Source organism: Rhamphochromis sp. 'chilingali' (genome assembly GCF_963969265.1).
Source record: "Rhamphochromis sp. 'chilingali' genome assembly, chromosome: 20".
Classification (NCBI taxonomy): domain Eukaryota; kingdom Metazoa; phylum Chordata; class Actinopteri; order Cichliformes; family Cichlidae; genus Rhamphochromis; species Rhamphochromis sp. 'chilingali'.
The window spans coordinates 333,065-352,609 of record NC_137947.1 but is presented as its reverse complement, the minus strand read 5'-3'; the positions used below and the strand labels follow the sequence as shown (position 1 = coordinate 352,609).

Below are 19,545 nucleotides of genomic sequence, written 5' to 3'. Positions count from 1 at the left end.
GTCTTTGTTTCCCACATACCAGTTCCCCTGAGAATGGCTTTGACTTCTGCAGTTTTAAATCATTTAAACATCATTTTACTAATATAAGACTTGGAAGCATGAAATTTCATTAGCTACTTAAGAGAAAATTGTTCACTAGTTATCTGGTTCATCATTTGGTTCTTAATCGTGTAGTGTATATAGCCTTTGTCTCAGATTCTATCATTGTATCCTGGTATGATGCTACTTAATGTTGGTTATTGTGGAGATGGTTATTAAATAAACGAATCTTAAATCTCAAAAAAAAAATATATATATATATATATATATATATATATATATATATATATATATATATATATATATATATATATATAGAATAAATAGGGGAAAGGGGAAATGGAACAAAATAATTAACACAACACACAACGTAAATGTCCACAATTAAATAATAAATCAGTGCTGTGATTTTTCTGTGCAAGAGTCCTTTTGCTAAGAGTCCTTTTTTTGGTCCTTTTCTTTTTAAAGTTCACTTTTAAGGTATTCCTCCTTAGGGTCCAGCTTCATACAAGGGGGAAATATGTCCGTAATCCAAAGACGGCTAAGTGGGGGAAAAGAAAGAATGGTCCTACCGGCTCGCCACTTCAATATGAAGAAGATCAATTCAAAGAGGGAAAAAAAACCTGACCTGTAGGTCAGAAAAATGTCCATTAGCACATCAAGTTCGATTCAGTTTACCGGTAAACAAGTATATTCTTCTGCATGTCTAGGTAACAATGCAAACCATAAATCATCATCAATCCATGTACAACAGTTAAATCATTAATCATCTTAGCTACGTAGCTTAATCTATACAGTCCAGTAGCGTTCGCTACAAACAATACAAAAACAACAATAAAGGAAAACAACTGTCTAACAGACAGCATAGCCGAATTCAAGGCAACACATAACAATAATCATTCAATCGCACTTTGTTTCAAAGTAAGCCCATAAAAATGCTTAAGTAAAGAAAGTGTTCAAAAACAGCGGTTTTTGAACCGGAGTTCTGCTTGCGGTGGGAGCGCTGCCGCACAAAGTCATTTTTTAATCGCGAAAACGATCGGCTGGTTACTGACAACCAAAGGTTGAAAGATATTAAGGACACTTACCGCTGAGTTTAAAGTTTAAAGATGAATTGAGGGGAGAAAACGCTTTGTTTCCCAACACCGTTCTAAATGCCATAAGCTCACAGCCACAGCAGGAGTCGAACCCGGAAGTATCCCTCCACAGCCGGTTTTCAGAGTTGCCGCGACATGGAAGGAGCCAATCAGAAGAGGGACCTCAAATCAGCTGACGTGGGTCATGTGACAGGGAGTAGTTGATATGGGTTACACCATCTTTATATTTTATTTTCACTATATATGAAAGTTGCTAATATGTAAGAAATGTTTATTCTCTGAATCTGTAATATATGGTGCATTTTGTTTGTATGTTTATATTACTAATAAAAAAAAAAACAAAAAAAAAAAAACTACCCGATCCGTACCGGAAACCCGATCGGTACCCCGCATGCGCAAATCTTACGTCACTTCCTCTCTTTGCGACATTCAATATATTTGAATGATGCGGTTAGCGCCCAGTTAGCTCTTAGCATTTCTCAACAGCTCTGCCTTCTTTTCGACTGCCCGGGACATTTAAACAATGGATAATCCGTATACAAAGAAATTCATGCTTTTCTCGAGCGTTCCCCGATTGAGCAACAGCGCCGTAAAATAAGAAGAATGGCGCCTAATTACAGAGTTAATAATGCAGACTTTGTAATATCTCACGTGTAGATTCATCAGCCAGATGAAGTGTTTACTGACAATTGACAGTGATAGCGCACATCATCATCACTATTCCAACAATCCTCTCCTCACAGACAAGCATAAACACACTCGACTATCGCTAAATCAGATTTAACACACGTTTGTAATGACGATAAATCAGTTTATAATAGGGTTTATTCGCTCGGTCAGCAGGTGGCGGTATCCTCGTACACTGGGGAGTAAACTGCCATTAAACGAACAGAAGAAGAAGAAAACATCTGCACATGCGCGGTACGGATCGGGTAGACCCGATTTGTACGGTCAGACTTTACACATGCGCAGTAAGGATCGGAGAGTCCTGATCCGTAACTTTCTTTTTATTTTTCGTTTTTGTCTACATTGTACTGAAATGCTTCATTATTGCAAACATTTTAAGATATACTTGTTATTCTTAACATCTTAACAGATACTCTGACCCATAACTATCGTAAAACGCTACGACCGGAAGTAGAAACCTTTCGCGCATGCGGGGTACCGATCGGGTTTCCGGTACGGATCGGGTAGTGACACCCGTCTTTCAATGGCTGCTTCAATTTCAGCTTGAACCTCCAAACCGCAAGTAAGTAATCATTTTTTGTCATCTTTTCTTGCTGTCCCACTGGACTGGACATTAGTTTAGTTTTTTTTAGCTACATCTGGTGAAGTTGTGGTAAAATGCTGGTATTAGCCTATTCGTCGTAGCAAGCTAGCCTGAAGCTAATATTTGCTAAATTTAGGGACACCCGTGTCTCTTCAGGAGTTGGAGGCCGGTGTTCTAGGAGCGGATCTCAGGATCTCAACAGGCAGTGTTGGGCAGTAACATAATACATGCACCGGCGTTACGTATTTAAAATACAAAATATGAGTAAATGTATCCGTTACAGTTACCGTTCAATAGGTGATATTGAGAATACAGTTACTTTGTTGAAATAAATGGATTACATGGCGGTATTTTCCTGTTTCATATGTTAGGCTATGGTCTCTCTATTTTTGGTAATTCCACGCTGGTGGAAACCAAACAAAACACGCAATAAGAGCCTCTAAAAATTATTATACAAAAATTATTTAATGTGAAGGCAATAGCAGAGTGTTACAGGCATCGCCCTAAAGAATGTAGCCTCATGGGCAGTGTAGTCCGTGCTGCAGGGAGAATGGACTGCCATACCCGTTATGTGTCTGTGAGCGAGGGAGGGAGAGAAAGGAAAAGTGCGAGCTGTCACGGAGCAGAAACGGGAGCTGGAAGCATGTAAATATAATAATAACCACTAAAGCCAAAAAGAGTGCCTGACGAGCCCAGCTGTAAGTAAGCTGTTAAGACTCGACTGTACACCGTATTCGTGTTTTCCTCCAAAACAATAAGCAGCCTTTCAACGCCTCTCTCTGTCTCTCGCTAGCAAACTTGACCCAGACAACAAAGTAAAGCTAGTTTTCAGCTACGAGCCCAACACGAACCCGACGTATTAGCCAGAGGTCCCTTTAATACGGTTCGGAGCCGCTGACCTGTTTTATATACGCGCTGAATAGTTTTCTACACGAGATCACTGCAAAAAGTGCAGCCTTACCTAATGTCCACCTACAGTTACTCATTTATATTAAGATTTTAACATCTAGTTGGTGTTGGTATGGCGAGTAGCCTTCAGTAATAGTAATAAATCACACAGCAATAGCACATTCATGTAGTTGTAAAGTATTCAGAATACATTAATCTATAATCTTTGGTAGAATACATTTTAAAATTAACCTTCCCAACACTATATATTAGCAATAGTATAGATATGTAAGTATATTACAGAAATGGGTCTATTATGGTATGTTACAATGTACACGGTATGAAGTATGTTAAGAATATTCTATAACTATAAGTATGTACAGGCTGTAGTGAGTACAAACTGTACAGGCTATGAACAGGATATAAATATGAAAAACTACAGAAATCTGAGATATACAGTTATACAGAAATGTGAACTATGCAAATTATAAACAGTTGTAGGATTAAAAATCATCATATGTACAGAATGATTATTTACACAGAGCTATACAGTAGTGCAGGTAAGTAATAGCTATAAGCTATAGTAATATCTTTAAGTCCTGTAGAAAGTTAAATATATGTTGTGCTCTCTGGTTACTCTGGTATGAATGACTCTGAATTACTTTATGATAAATAACACTATTGTCAAAAACAGTGAAAGAATTCCAGATCACAAGTTTTTAGTTCAAATACAAGTAACAACCTTTGAGTTTAATCAGGTTTTATTTAATTGTGTCAGAGAAAACATCATGTGCTCTTCATGTAGCTGAGTACATTCAGTGTTTAAAACAGAAGTTGTGCAGGTCTGAGATCAGCAGTTTCCTGAAACACCAAACTGAGGTCCTGTTAATGCTGATGTATAGTGACACAGTTACAGGGGTGATTAATCCTTTTGACTTTTTGTCTTTAAATTTATCAATAAAACAGCTGCAGCTTTCACTGACAGCACATGTGGTACTTTAACCTTTGTACTGTTTTCTTCAGTTAATTTTGGAGTTACTACAAAGACTGAAGATATAGGATGATCTGTGTGCTGTCACTGGGTGGTGCTGAGGTCTGAATCTGAGGACAGCTCCTGTAATCACAAACAGAATCATCACAAACTGAAATATAAAGTTTATCTCTCAAATCTGAAATAGAGCTGATCCTTCTCCGTCCTCACACACTCGGGATCTGAAGTTGTTCAGTCCTACAGTTCTGCCGACAGCTGTTTATTTTTTTATTTGTTTTAAAGGCTTTACTAACACATTTTCTAACATCATGTTTACCTTTGAGTTGTTGATGCTTTATAAATGGACATCTGCAAAGATGAGATGATGGAGCAGGTTTCAGTCGAGGTTCAGTCTGCTGCTGCATCCTGGTCACAACATACAGAGGTGTTATCAGCTCAGTATTGAACAAGAAATATTAACGTTTCAAATTATTTGTCCTAAAGGATGCAAGCTGTACAGAGTACTGAACATGTGACTTTGTGAACATAACTCATTAAAAATAATTTGGACAGTTTTTTAACCTGAATATTTGTAACAAACTCAGTAAAAAAAAAAAAAAAAAGCTAAAAAAAATAATCGGGGGAAAAATGTAACATTTTAACTTAAGCTGACAAGCGGAAGTAGTTGGTTTCAGTACATAAGTATCGGGCTTTGCTATTTAATCCGTAGGTATTGACTAATGAGGGGAATTTAAAAGTTGGCTTTAATGTCCTTCCACATGTGGAAAGCGACAGAAAACATGCTGCTGTTTGCACATATTTAATAATCAGCTCTGCACAGGAGCAGAAGCAGAGTCCAGCCCGTTGCTCTTACAGTATAATACTCATAATAAAAGTACAGTAACCGTGGTTAGTCACTGAGCAGCCCGGTGCGTTTCTCTTGATTTCTTTAGTCAGGGTAAATTCATTCACCTGCACGGGTTAGCTAAACGAACTTTACAAAACTAGTTTCCCCGACAGCCGAGTGCTCATCTTAGCTAGCTAGATTGCGGATTAGCTTACAAACACATTTAATTTAGCAAAAATAATGCGGTGGGGCCTCAGGTCCTCCTGTCCGGTAGTCCAATTTACCGAAGAACACCTCAGGCTGTCACTTTGAAATAGTCGGTAATGTAAACGCTGGACCTCTCGGCATCTGCCATTCCCGAACAGACACGTGCGAGTTTGTCCGTGACCGCAGCCGCGTCGTCAGTGTTTTCTCCAGAGCAGAGTGAAGCTGACCCCCCACCCACTAGAAACGTAAAGGCAAATAGGCGGAGCGGTTAGTGCTACGTTTGTGCAGATTTGTGCAGGTAAAATTAGCGTTTGTGCTGCTACGGTTTTTGAGATATTAAACTTTATTTTAAAGGTCATTCAAAGGTCACCATCCCCCCAGACTGCTCCAAAACAAACCAAAATGGTCTACTGTTTAGTGCTACGTTTGTGCTGATTTGTGCAGGTAAAATTAGCGTTTCTGCTGCTACAGTATCTGAGATATAATGATTTTAATTATCACGGCCTACGCTGTATAACACCAGTGTCTGTGGCAGTGAGTTTCAGCAGCTGTGGAGTTTTGCACTTTTTCTAGGCTTGCTGCATAATAACTTTTATTAGTTTACACTTTAGTAACACAATTTATTCAGCGGAAAGGTCGATATTTCTTTTGTTACTAGTGCAGAAACGTACACAAGGTAGGCTAAAGTTTTTATTTTTTCTGTGGCAAAACTGAGTTTCATGTGAAGTGATTCACGTATCCCTAAATTATTATTATTTTTTACATACCCAGTTGGCCTCTGTGATTTTGTTTTGAATTATATATGTTCATTATTATTAATGTAGCTGTCTCAGAAAAAATGAAGTGTTTGCTTTGATAGGTTGTTACCTACGTGTAGAAAACTGAATATTCCACAGCACCCAGGCAAGGGATCTTCAACCTGAGGCTCTAAAGCAACATGTGGCTCTCCGGCCCCTCCACTGTGGCTCTTATAAGACCAAGTAAGTCATTTTTTTATTATAAAGACAACAAGAAAGGGTTCTGTTAACAGTTTGTTTTTTAAATGAAATATCTGCATTGACTATTCACTGAATGTACAAGGCTTTTAAAAGTGATTTAATGTTTCTTAGGTTCAAATCTGTTTACTGTAATTTTCAAGTTGGTTGCCCATCTTTCCTAATTTTCAATTATTATGGAAAGGACTCACATAGCTGGCTTCATTTTAACAAATACTTTTTTCCGTTATAAAGCTTTGATGATTCATTGTCTTATCAAATCTAAAAATAAACATTTTTATTTACATTTCCATAGCTTACCAGATACAACAACTCATTTTCTAGATATTTATAGGCTCTTCCTTTTTTTAGGCTCTAGACAGGTTTTGTAGCAGCAGGGGGAAAAGGGGCCCTTTGAAATGAAAAGGATGCTGACCCCTGACTTAAGCCACCAGGTAAACACAAAACAAATACAGGAAAATTATTGACAGAAAAATGGAACGGGTACTTTCAAGGCTACGGGTGAAGGTGACTGGGTGTGTAAACGCAAATATACATCAGACTGACAAAGAAAAGAGTGTTAAAAGATTTTTAATTTAGAACTTTAACTTTATGTGCAAAACTGAACTTACTGATAACACACACTAGCCATTTGAACACATGTAACTGTAATGAACCAAATAAAACAGAAAAATGCAGGCAGCACTCATTATACTGTGTATAACACAGCATGGGGTTGTATTTTTTTCTTTTCAGATGCTCCTGTCACTCCATTTCCCAGGTCATCATAGCACTCCCACACACATGGAGCTCTCCTGCAGTATGCAGTGTAATGACCCAAACCATCAGTGGTCATCTTTCCATGGAAAGCAATTAATGCCCTCAAAGTGAACGACTTTCCTTGGAGAACCAGGTTGGAGGGAAATTCATTCAGTGGAAATTCTGTTTGGTTTGCAAGGTCAGTATCAATCCACACGATATCTCCAATGTTGTAGCTGTGAGTAACTGTCCCTGCACAGAGCTCATTTCCTGTGGTGCTGTCTTCTGTTTTGAATTCTGATGGACACAGAGATGGATTGGAGAGTGGCCTGAGGCAGGTAGACTCAGGTAGGCCAAGTCCTGCTTCCACAGCCGTGCCAAGATGAGCCATACCAGACTCTTTGAGGACAGAGATAGCAGGAGAAACAAATGGCACTTCCCTTGTCATCCCTTTGCTGAGGTAGCAGTGCTGTGAAGAGCAGTGTTTGGTAAAATAAACACTTGAGATGTTCCTCATTGTCTTAGCAATTACAGCAGAGATATTGCACTGAGCATCGATTTGGATCGCAGCAGACCTCAACGAGACAGCTTCAAACATTACACTAGCAGCTCTGCTCTCCTTCTGGGGCGATCGTGGCTCAAGAGTTGGGAGTTTGTCTTGTAACCGGAAGGTTGCCGGTTCGAGCCCCGGCTTGGACAGTCTCGGTCGTTGTGTCCTTGGGCAAGACACTTCACCCGTTGCCTACTGGTGGTGGTCAGAGGGCCCGGTGGCACCAGTGTCCGGCAGCCTCGCCTCTGTCAGTGCGCCCCAGGGTGGCTGTGGCTACAATGTAGCTCGCCATCACCAGTGTGTGAATGGGTGGATGACAGGTTGTGTAAAGCGCTTTGGGGTCCTTAGGGACTAGAAAAGCGCTATATAAATACAGGCCATTTACCATTTTACCATTTAGGTTTGTTGGGTCACACCATCTGTGGCAATGGCTTTCACCAGCTGCAGGACTGGGTTTTCACTGTCTTTCAGAACAGCATTTTGAAATGTGGAGCTGTCACAGAAGGCACAACATAAGCACTGAAAAAATGCATCAAATGCACAGGTATTGAGCACAGAGATTGTCGATTCCCCTAATCTAATAGGCTGATGGAGGTTTCCATTTTTTAATAATCCCACTTTCACTCTTTTGGCCCCAAAAGTTTCATCTGCATGGAGCCATTCGGTACATGAAGAGAGGTAGGAAGTCATCTTTCTTTTTTTGGGTGGAACAGCTAGGCCCCTCCAGTTCTCAACTGCATCCCCATCAGCCGGAAGAATGTTTGTGGCAGCATCAGATCCCACAAACGGGTGAGCATCCATTTTTATTTTGTCTTCTGCATTGTGAGTCGTCATGGATCCAGAATTGGCATCTGTGACTTTCAGTGATCCCACTGTTGGCTCATCTTTGACCTTTTCTTTTGCAGAACAAATCCGCATATTTCCCTCGATGAAGGAAAGATGACGAGCAATGAAGCAATTGACTCGAAGAGGCAAGTTGTCATGTTTGAAAAGGCCATGTTTTATGTTTTTGAACTCAGCTTCAACAGTGGCTGAACTTGCTGTGATGCTGGTGCTTTGGAAGAGAGGGACCATTATTCCTGTCCAGAGTGGCAAGTAACTTGCCAGTCTTATTATATGAGGAATAATCTCAGGGAGAAAGTGAATATTATCTCTATCCCCGTTTGCTGCAGCAGGTGACCTGCTCTCCTCACATATTTCTGTTACCCACTGTCGTAGGTCAGTCTGGATCTCATCCACTGAATCCACTCTCTCACTTTCCTCCGTCTGTTCATCTGGAATGATGATGGAGTCTTGAGCAATTTGGGCTTTCAAGTATTTCTTACACCTTTCTGAAGGAAGAGGGGCTCCAGAACTGTCATCACCTTCTGCCTCACTGAGGGCCACAACAGTGATAGCACGTAGGAGCTGTTTTGCATGGTCCAAACATTGAGACTGAAGAAGTTTTGCTAATGACCTGACAAAGAAATCTTTAACGCGATGTGTTTTCTTCTTCAGGCAGTCCCACTGGCATATCATCTTGATGCAGTGCGCAACATCAACCCTGATATAACAAGGGGGAGTTTGGCAGACTGGGTTCCAAGAAGGGCATGAAAGCATTCATTAAGGTAGGACTTCAGATCAGGATGAGGAGTGAAAGCCTTGACCAGAGCTCCCAGAATTGCCAGAGAAAAGTCACTCACAGCTTCCTTTGGCACAGGTGCACCTGCACGAATCCATTCTGTCAACCAGTTTGCGATGGCATTAACATCATGTTTCTCTGACAGCATTTGCACCACTGGGACACTGGGGCAATTGTTTTCTTTCAGAATACCTTGATAAAGGAAGATATGGCCAGATTTGACATTTGGTCTCAGCAGTTTTTTCACAACTGAACCAGTTGCATCAAAACACACAGTTGGGGGAGATTTTTTTGACAATGTCTTATAAACATGCATCTGTGTTTGACTCCAGTAGTGACAGAAAAACCTGTCCAGTCCAATATCTCGGATGCTACCACTGTGAGGAACACTATATTTTAACAATTGCAGAGATGCAATGGGGTCCTTATCTCCTAATTACAAGTCTTTTCTCTCTTGTTTGGCTTTTCGCAGAGTGGCCAAATTTGGAAGGTGGCTTGGCTCAGGATCTCCAACATCCATCAGATCTGCTGCCCTCGCTGACCTCCATACAGCCGGTTCCATTCTGCCCTCACACAGCTCTTTAGCGATCTGTTCACGCAGGTTTCCAGACATGAACCGCTTGGAGTGGCCAGTGTGCAGGGAGAAATCTGTATTTCTCATGAAACACTGGAGCACCATTGGACTATTAATTGCTGGCTGTCTGTCACCTGACATTTCTAACTGGCCATGACACTCCTTACAGTCGCCTCTGATGTCCAGATAATTATTGTTGACAGTTGGATGGACCTTTGCTCTACGGAACACAAGTGTACATGTATTTTTGATCTTCTTCCATATAAGATCGTTGATGATATGAGTCCAAGTGCCAGGTTTCAAAATTGTGTATTCCCTTTTTTGGGTAGGAGAAAACTTGTCATTGTATTCAACCTTTTCAGGAATAAATTTAACCCAGTCCTCAAAAGGGACTTCTAGTTCAAAAGCTTGACAGTTTTCTTGTCCAGGAGAAATGCAATGTGAATCTAACTCTCCTTCACTATTACTTTCCTGATCACTGATTTCCAAAGCTGACCAGATGTTGTGTCTATTTAGCTTCACAAAAGTGTACAGGGCCTTTGCTGACATCTTGTCTTCTAGCTGCTGACTCAGCTCTTTCCAGACTGATGTAGCTGGAGTGGCTATTTTGCCATTTTGGACTATGGCCTCTTTTGAATTGCAAAGAACTGCAAAAATGGAAACCTTGTCTACAGATGGCTTTCGAGACATCTAAAAAAAAAAAACACACTGATTATGATGGAGCAAAATGTGATTTCTGAACTATATATACAGCCAGGAGCAACCCCTCCCCCAAGTTCTCCACCAATCTACACTTTCATATTTTGTGGAATTATTGTTTTTAAGATGGAGCTATTGAATTTGTGAGTTTATTAAATTGAGTCTGAGTATTTAACCCATGTACTGTACAGCACTTTAGTCCAGTGTGCTACATGTTTTAAAGTGCTTTAGAAACTTTTTTCTTGGACATTTTTGAAAATGTTTAACATTGAAAAAAAATCCTTTTGATCCAGACAGTTAGCTATATCATGTATTAACTCAGTAACTAAAACCTCAGTATTTTAAATGTAAGCTTACCTTGTTCAGAAATCAGATGAACGCTGTTCTAAGAATCCTTCAGACACAGTAATGCCAAATAATAGTTTTTTCTGCCAGAAAATGTGTATTTGATGCAAAAGACTGCTAGCTTGTTCGTTTCTCAAAAAGTGTTCATGGGAGTGTAAAATGTTCAAATGTAGTTTTCAATAAAGTTTTTTTAATCCACTCTAAAAAAAAAAAACTCAAGCATTTGCATCGTGGTTTTATGAACAAAAAGTGATTGAAGTAAAGAAATTGAAGTTAAAAAAAAATACACTCATTACAAATTTAGCTAATTAAATACAAGAGGGTTTTTTTTAACAGAACTTTATTGAACAAGTGAACACACAAAGTGAAAGGTCATTTGAAAAAGACATTTTTCAGCAGTAAACCATAACAGGATATCTCAAATCATAGCAGCACAAACGCTAATTTTACCTGCACAAATCACCACAAACGTAGCACTAAACAGTAGACCATTTTGGCCCGTTTTGGAGCAGTCTGGGGGGATGGTGACCTTTGAATGACCTATAAAATAATGTTTAATATCTCAAAAACCGTAGCAGCACAAACGCTAATTTTACCTGCACAAATCTGCACAAACGTAGCACTAACCGCTCCGCCTATTTGCCTTTACGTTTCTAGTGGGTGGGGGGGTCAGCTTCACCCTGCTTTTCTACAGTCATTGGTCAGCACATGCGGGTTGGAATCCCCGCCCCCCCCCAGCGCGCCCCCGTACGCCAAAACAGTGCCAGCAGAGTGAAACCGAAAAGTGGATTGAAACTGAAAAAAAAAATTGTAAGCGAAAACAAAAAAATTACAGTTTCAATTAATTGTTTTTCACTATCAATTTTTTTTCCCGGTTTCAATACAAGCTTTTTCAGTACATTTATTTCAGTTACAATATTTTTTTTCGGTTTCAATATTTTTTTCGGTTTCGTTTCAAGGTGGCATCGTTCTGATTACATACATGGTTTGATAATCATGTGGGCTACATACCAGTGGATACCTAAACGTAAAGGTGTGTCAGTTGCAGAATACCCATGTGAAGTCCTGTATAATGTAAATACACACGAATGCGCGTTATGTTATTATTGGACAATAGCATGTCAAAATGCTCCCTAACTGCTGATATTTTTGACCGTTGTGGTGGCTCCATACAGGGAGTGCAGAATTATTAGGCAAATGAGTATTTTGTCCACATCATCCTCTTCATGCATGTTGTCTTACTCCAAGCTGTATAGGCTCGAAAGCCTACTACCAATTAAGCATATTAGGTGATGTGCATCTCTGTAATGAGAAGGGGTGTGGTCTAATGACATCAACACCCTATATCAGGTGTGCATAATTATTAGTAGTGATGGGCAGATGAAGCCCCATGAAGCACTGAAGCTTTTCATCCAATTGGTTCACCCCAACGCGAAGCTTCATGAAGCTTCATTTGCTCTAGCAGGACACCTACTGGACGTAAAAATAATAGCTGGCATGAATTTGAAGAGTGTGGCATTTTGCACACAGCCTGTAAATGTCAACAACAAAAGGAGTGTGTAAAACATGTATATTGTAGTGATGGCAGTATACTGTGTATATTTATAGTGGCAGTATGGGAAATGATTATTTGGAAATGCTTGAAATGGAAATGATCATTTACTGTGAGGTGAGGTGTGGTTGGGGTGTGGACAGTAGTTGTGCTTTTGTAACGTTGAGGTATGGACAGCTACACACTGAGGCTTTGAGCCTCAGTCCTGCCTGTTCACATTTTATTCTGTAAAAACTAAATTTTCACTGCTTTTATGACCTTTTTAGTGGGGAGCACATAGCTAGGATTTAATGATTTAACAAATCTTTTGAATCCTTTGTCCTCCACAATGCTAAATGGCTGGGAGTCCTCAATCACCATGCTGACCAGGTCTTCATCTATTTGAGATTGTTCTCCTGAGGAAAGACAATAAAGACAAAGCACAAATATAAATATCACACACGTAACTTATAACAGTTGTATAATATTGTTATATCATTTAGTAACATTACTGCATGCTATATTATCATTGCATTTGATGGCTCACCTGGTCTTGCTCCACAATCGGTGTTCCTCTTATTCTCATGCAAAGCTCTGTAGTGCCTAAGCATGGATGTTGTTGTTATATCCCAGCTCCCTGGCACATAGCAAACACTTCACCTTGTACAAAAGTCAAGACAGCTCAACATAAATTGTATTGCACCATCAGTATCATGAAAATACATCTTCTGTAGAAATTTACATACCTTGTTGGGAGGAATAAAATCAAAATGTTCCCACACAGGGGAGGACATCCTCCTCTTCTTAGCTGGCTCCATTCTCTCCTGACTTTCTCTCCTCACGCTCATAAACCTCCAAACGGTCTCCAAACTCTCTCTAACCGCAACTCTCCATCAAACACCCACATTTTGAATGAAGTCTGAGGGGTTTATATCGCTGTCATATCTCGCGGCAAAGTTCGAACCACTTCATGAACCAGTCACGTGGTACAGCCGGGCAGCGAGGCTTCGGACGTCATCATTTTCAGCTCCTCCCATAAATGAAGCAAGCCTCGATACGCGCTTCGCGGAAACGCCCCCTCCATTACTCGACACACGCTCCGAAGCCTCGATACAGAACGTCCCATCACTAATTATTAGGCAACGTCCTTTCCTTTGGCAAAATGGGTCAAAAGAAGGACTTGACAGGCTCAGAAAAGTCAAAAATAGTGAGATATCTTGCAGAGGGATGCAGCAGTCTCAAAATTGCAAAGCTTCTGAAGCGTGATCATCGAACAATCAAGCGTTTCATTCAAAATAGTCAACAGGGTCGCAAGAAGCGTGTGGAAAAACCACGGCGCCAAATAACTGCCCATGAACTGAGAAAAGTCAAGCGTGCAGCTGCCAAGATGCCACTTGCCACCAGTTTGGCCATATTTCAGAGCTGCAACATCACTGGAGTGCCCAAAAGCACAAGGTGTGCAATACTCAGAGACATGGCCAAGGTAAGAAAGGCTGAAAGATGACCACCACTGAACAAGACACACAAGCTGAAACGTCAAGACTGGGCCAAGAAATATCTCAAGACTGGTTTTTCTAAGGTTTTATGGACTGATGAAATGAGAGTGAGTCTTGATGGGCCAGATGGATGGGCCCGTGGCTGGATTGGTAAAGGGCAGAGAGCTCCAGTCTGACTCAGACGCCAGCAAGGTGGAGGTGGAGTACTGGTTTGGGCTGGTATCATCAAAGATGAGCTTGTGGGGCCTTTTCGGGTTGAGGATGGAGTCAAGCTCAACTCCCAGTCCTACTGCCAGTTTCTGGAAGACACCTTCTTCAAGCAGTGGTACAGGAAGAAGTCTGCATCCTTCAAGAAAAACATGATTTTCATGCAGGACAATGCTCCATCACACGCGTCCAAGTACTCCACAGCGTGGCTGGCAAGAAAGGGTATAAAAGAAGAAAAACTAATGACATGGCCTCCTTGTTCACCTGATCTGAACCCCATTGAGAACCTGTGGTCCATCATCAAATGTGAGATTTACAAGGAGGGAAAACAGTACACCTCTCTGAACAGTGTCTGGGAGGCTGTGGTTGCTGCTGCACGCAATGTTGATGGTGAACAGATCAAAACACTGACAGAATCCATGGATGGCAGGCTTTTGAGTGTCCTTGCAAAGAAAGGTGGCTATATTGGTCGCTGATTAGTTTTTGTTTTGTTTTTGAATGTCAGAGATGTATATTTGTGAATGTGGAGATGTTATATTGGTGTCACTGGTAAAAATAAATAATTGAAATGGGTATATATTTGTTTTTTGTTAAGTTGCCTAATAATTATGCACAGTAATAGTCACCTGCACACACAGATATCCCCCTAAAATAGCTAAAACTAAAAACAAACTAAAAACTACTTCCAAAAACATTCAGCTTTGATATTAATGAGTTTTTTGGGTTCATTGAGAACATGGTTGTTGTTCAATAATAAAATTATTCCTCAAAAATACAACTTGCCTAATAATTCTGCACTCCCTGTAATGTCCTTACAATGATAATCCTCAGAATCACCTCAGATCCAGCTCATACAAAAACTAATTTCTGCCTTTTTTTTTTTACAGCTCAGATTGATAACGAAGCAGAGACATTTAAGAGAATCAGGACTTCGTTTATCTTTGGTCACGTGATATTCAGAAGAACAATAAGGACCGCAACACGGGCTTCATTTGGATATGCCCCCTTTACTTAATACTGGGACATATCACTGACAGACGTTTCTCCCGTGAATAAACCAGTGTAATTTAAACAGTACTCTCCACTGAGGTGATCATTCTGCTAGATCATGATAGTATTTTTGAAGACCTGGAATATAAATGAGCTTGCCTCTAAAGGACATTGAATCAGCTTCTGTTGCTTAAATGTGCTTTAAGTAAAATAGATGCTTCAGTTAACACAAAAATGTCATTTTATAGTGCATGCTTGAGGGACATTTTTATGAAATAATAATAACATGATAGCATTGATTCACTGTTACTACTATTATCAAGAGTTGGTGTAACTGTCCCTGAGACAGTTAAAATAAAGTTGGTTATTTCATGTTTCTGTGATAGATTCATGCTCAATTTAGTTCTTTTATTTACAAGATAAGATGATAAAAGTGTAACATTAATTAAAAAACATGTCTAAAATATGTGATTACAAAATATGGGTTTGTTAAATATGTAAAGTGCTGTAAAGTTTGTATGAGGTAAAGTTTGTAATTGTCACATGACCAGAGTTTGGTTGAGAGCACAATCACGGCATTGTGGAGCTAGCATGGATACGTGGCTACAGATGCATCTACAGCCTCAGCGTTAATGTTATTCTGCATGTGGTCCAAGAGGCGCACACGGTATGGTTCCATGTATATTGTTTGTATAATGTTGCATACGTGTTCTACAGTGGTAATGAGAGGACATTTTTGTGATATCCATTATTGTGCATTTTTCTGTTCTGCTTGTACAAGACTGTTTATGGACACTGATATGAGAGACTGATAAGCTCAAAACATTTATGTTGTGTACTTTGTGTTTCTTCAGTTTTCACGGTGTCTGAAGACAATAAGAGTGAGAGAGAGAGAGAAATAAATTTCCGAAGACATCAGTATGATGCGTGGCCATTCTTTGTTGGACCCCTGTAGTTACAGTGAAAACGTACCGCCAACGTGGCTGGAAGTTCGACGTTAGAAGCAATGCATGTTCCAGAATAAGAAAAGAAGAAACGTTCTTGACAGCGCAGTGTGTGTGGTTCGAGAACACAGCGGAAAAGAGGCTTGCAAACTTAAAAAGAGGAAACACCATTATTGGCGCTTTGGACGGCAACGACCACGACTTCACCAATAGAGGGCGACATTGACCATCATAAACTACAGCTCTGCAAATCTCTGCCGCTGCACACAGCAAGAACTGTAAAATCCCTGGCGGTCTTCAAGGAAAAGATAACGGCTCTTCAGTCAGCGCCAGGTTGGGCTGTGATATATCCACAACTTCATGGAGAGGTTTGGAGTTTGGAGAGGTCTATTAAAATAATAATTTATTTTGTTTAAGAAAGGTACTGAGTTAAAGGTAACCAACCTGTCATTATAGCCAAAGTGTTCCCTTTTATTTTACAAGTGGTGTTGTTTAAGTATTAGTATTTAGTATTTATTTATTTATTGTCATTGTCAAGAACAATGAAATTGCGTTTGGGGCTTCCATACAACCCAAAAAAAAAGAAGAAAATAATAAATACCCCTTAAAACCCAAGTGTACATATTTAACCCAGTGTGACTCCAATGCAATAAGACAATCCTTAGCAATAATGTTCGTAGAAATTCAGACAAAGACCTGAGAAACATGACAAAATACAACAATGCAACCCATTCAATATTATTGTACTGTGAGATATGATATCAGATATGATAGTTATCTATTTAAGAAAGAGGGGGGGGGGGGCAGGAGGGGGAAGAGAATAAAGATATGATGCACCAATGCAGACCAGTTCATTGCTATTAAGAAGTTGGATATGGTTATTGTCCGTGAGAGGGGGGCAGAGAGTTCAGGAGCCTCACAGCCTGTGGATACAGGCTGTTGGCCAGTCTGGATGTTCTGGCCTGTATAGACCTGTACCTTCTCCCTGAGGGCAGCAGATGGAAAAGGTGGCGCACAGGGTGATGTTGGTACCGCAGGATACTGTGCACCCTCCTCAGACAGCGAGTGGGGAAGATATTACTGATCTCTGGCAGACTTGTTCCAATAATTCTGCCAGCTTCTTTCACCACCCGCTGGAGTGCTTGCTGATCGGCCTTGGTGCAGCTGGGGAACCACACTAGAAATCCATACGTCAGAACGCTGCTGATGGCACAGTTGTAGAAGTTCAACATCAGAGATCTGGGAATGTGTGCGCTCCGCAGTCTCCTCAGGTAGTAGAGGCGCTGTTGGGCCTTCCGTACAACTGAGGTGATATGGTTGCCCCAGGACAGGTCCTCGGTCACAGTTACCCCCAAGAATTTAAAACTGCTCACCCTCTCCACCGCCTCACTGCCAATGAAGAGAGGCAGATGGTTGTTATGACCCCTCTTCCGGAAATCTACAATGATCTCCTTGGTCTTTTTGGTGTTTAAGACCAAGTTATTGTCGTGGCACCATGACTCTAGTTGTTGCACCTCTGTCCTATAGTTTGTCTCATCATTGTTGGATATAAGTCCGAGCACTGTAGTGTCATCTGCAAACTTAACAATGAGATTGGACGCGCAGGAGGAAATACAGTCATGGGTGAAGAGAGTGTATAGCAGAGGGCTCAGGACACACCCCTGAGGGGCACCGGTGTTGACCACAAGGGTGGAAGAGGTGTTCTTACCCACTCTGACACTCTGTCTACGGTTAGTGAGGAAGTCCACAATCCAGTTGCACAGAGAGGAGTTAAGTCCCAGTTGGTGGAGTTTGGGACGGAGTTTGTATGGCCGGATGGTATTAAAAGCCGAGCTGTAGTCTACAAAGAGGAGCCGTGCATAGGTGTTCCTGTGTTCCAAGTGCTTCAGTAATGTGTGCAGCACTGTGGCGATCGCATCCTCGGTTGACCGGTTCTCCCTGTATGCAAACTGGTGCGAGTCCAGGGATGGTGGAAAAGCAGCTCTGATGTGTTTAATGACCAGTCTCTCCAGGCATTTGGCGGGAATGGGGGTGAGTGCCACAGGTCTGAAATCGTTCAGACATGTGACATTTGACTGTTTTGGGATGGGAACGATGGTTGCTGCTTTGAAACAGGATGGTACCAGTGAACAGGACGAGGTGTTATATATAGAGGTGAAGACGTCCGCCAGGTCCGCAGCACAGTCTTTTAGCACCCGGCCCAGCACTCCATCCGGCCCGGCCGCCTTCCTGGTGTTAATGCTCCAGAACACACGCCTCAGCTCATGAGTGCTCAGGACCGGAGCAGGGTCGGTTGAGGGGAGAGGGGACAGGACAGGGTCGGTGTTCTCCCTGTCAAAACGGGCATAAAAGAGATTTAGATCCTCAGCCAGAGTAGAACTGTCGGCTGAGGGTGATGGTGTTCTTCTTTTGTAGTCCGTGATAGCCCTGATGCCCTCCCAGACCTGCCTTGGGTTTGTGTTGTTCTCAAACCTGGCCTCGATACGCCTCCTGTGCTGCTGCTTGGCAGTCTTGATGCCTCTTCTCAGGTTGGCCCTGGCAGCACTGTATGCCTCCTGGTCCCCGGATTTGAAAGCGTTGTTCCTTGTTCGAATAAGTTGTTGAACTCCATGTGTCATCCAGGGTGGATTATTAGGGAACACACGGAATCGTTTCCAAGTTGTTACATTGTCCACACAGAAACAGATGTAGTCCAAGACAGTGGAGGTGTACCTGTCCAATGCGACACGATTGTCAGTGTCCTGCACCTTGAATACATCCCAGTCTGTGCAGTGGAAACAGTCCTGAAGCATCGGAATAGCGTCCTGCGGCCATGTTCTCACGGTTTTGGTTGTAATCCCAGTGCTCTTGATCTTTTGTGTGTATATTGGGTGTAGCAGAAGGGAGAGATGGTCTTTAAAATGTTCTAATAATGTTTAAGAGTTCAACTTAAAAGAAGAATAACAAGGGGTGTAGTTAAGCAAATTGTTGCAAGAATCAGATTGTACTGAGAATTGTATATTTGCCAGGATCGCATGTACATATAGCAACAACTTGTTTATGCAGCAGGTTTGCTGAAACATGTACAATGTCAGTAAACACAGAAAAATCACATATTGAAGAATGCAGAGAACAAATTGATTCCCTTAAGGAAGAGCTAAGTAGATTGAATGAACAATTGAAATTACACACTGATGATGTCGAAAGAGAGAAATTGGAGTTACTCATAGGTGATATTCATGCTAAAATAGAAATCAAGCAGATAATGTTGAAGAAGCCTGCCTCTAATACTTCAAGACTAGAGCCCAGGAAATCCTCAAGGGAGCGAAAGTTAACGCCCAAAATGCTAGAACTTAAGCAACAAGAGTTTTCTCAGAAGGAGAGTAAATTTATCAAACCAGATGAAAGCTGGAAAGAACAAGTTAAAGCTACACGTTCCAAACTTAAAGATGAGTGCTCTGACCAGGAATTAGCTGACATGATGGATACTGTCGAAGGGCTAGAGTCACAAGTGAAAAATACATACGAAAATATGAGATCGCAGTCAGCCCCTTCTAC

General features: G+C 41.1%; 2 long non-coding RNA genes across 8 annotated transcripts; one reads left to right on the top strand and one right to left on the bottom strand.

The window, feature by feature from the left end:
* The first annotated feature begins 1,592 nt into the window (after positions 1-1,592).
* On the top strand, positions 1,593-11,035 carry LOC308388067. Of its 7 annotated transcripts, none has more exons than XR_013970040.1 (11): positions 1,593-2,107; positions 2,233-2,385; positions 6,178-6,298; positions 6,665-6,747; positions 7,049-7,250; positions 7,362-8,145; positions 8,243-8,390; positions 8,507-8,572; positions 8,820-9,001; positions 9,099-9,208; positions 9,695-11,035. It is a non-coding gene; the product is annotated as an uncharacterized lncRNA (long non-coding RNA). The 7 variants fall into 7 exon arrangements; XR_013970044.1 differs by having other exon boundaries at positions 1,593-2,385; positions 7,362-7,511; positions 8,073-8,145; XR_013970045.1 differs by having other exon boundaries at positions 1,593-2,385; positions 7,362-7,511; positions 8,002-8,145.
* A 1,212-nt stretch (positions 11,036-12,247) lies between these two features.
* Positions 12,248-13,471, bottom strand: LOC308388531. The gene is made up of 4 exons (XR_013970124.1): positions 13,118-13,471; positions 12,919-12,974; positions 12,750-12,787; positions 12,248-12,313 (listed from the first exon to the last, which is right to left on the bottom strand). It is a non-coding gene; the product is annotated as an uncharacterized lncRNA (long non-coding RNA).
* Between the last annotated feature and the right edge of the window lie 6,074 nt (positions 13,472-19,545).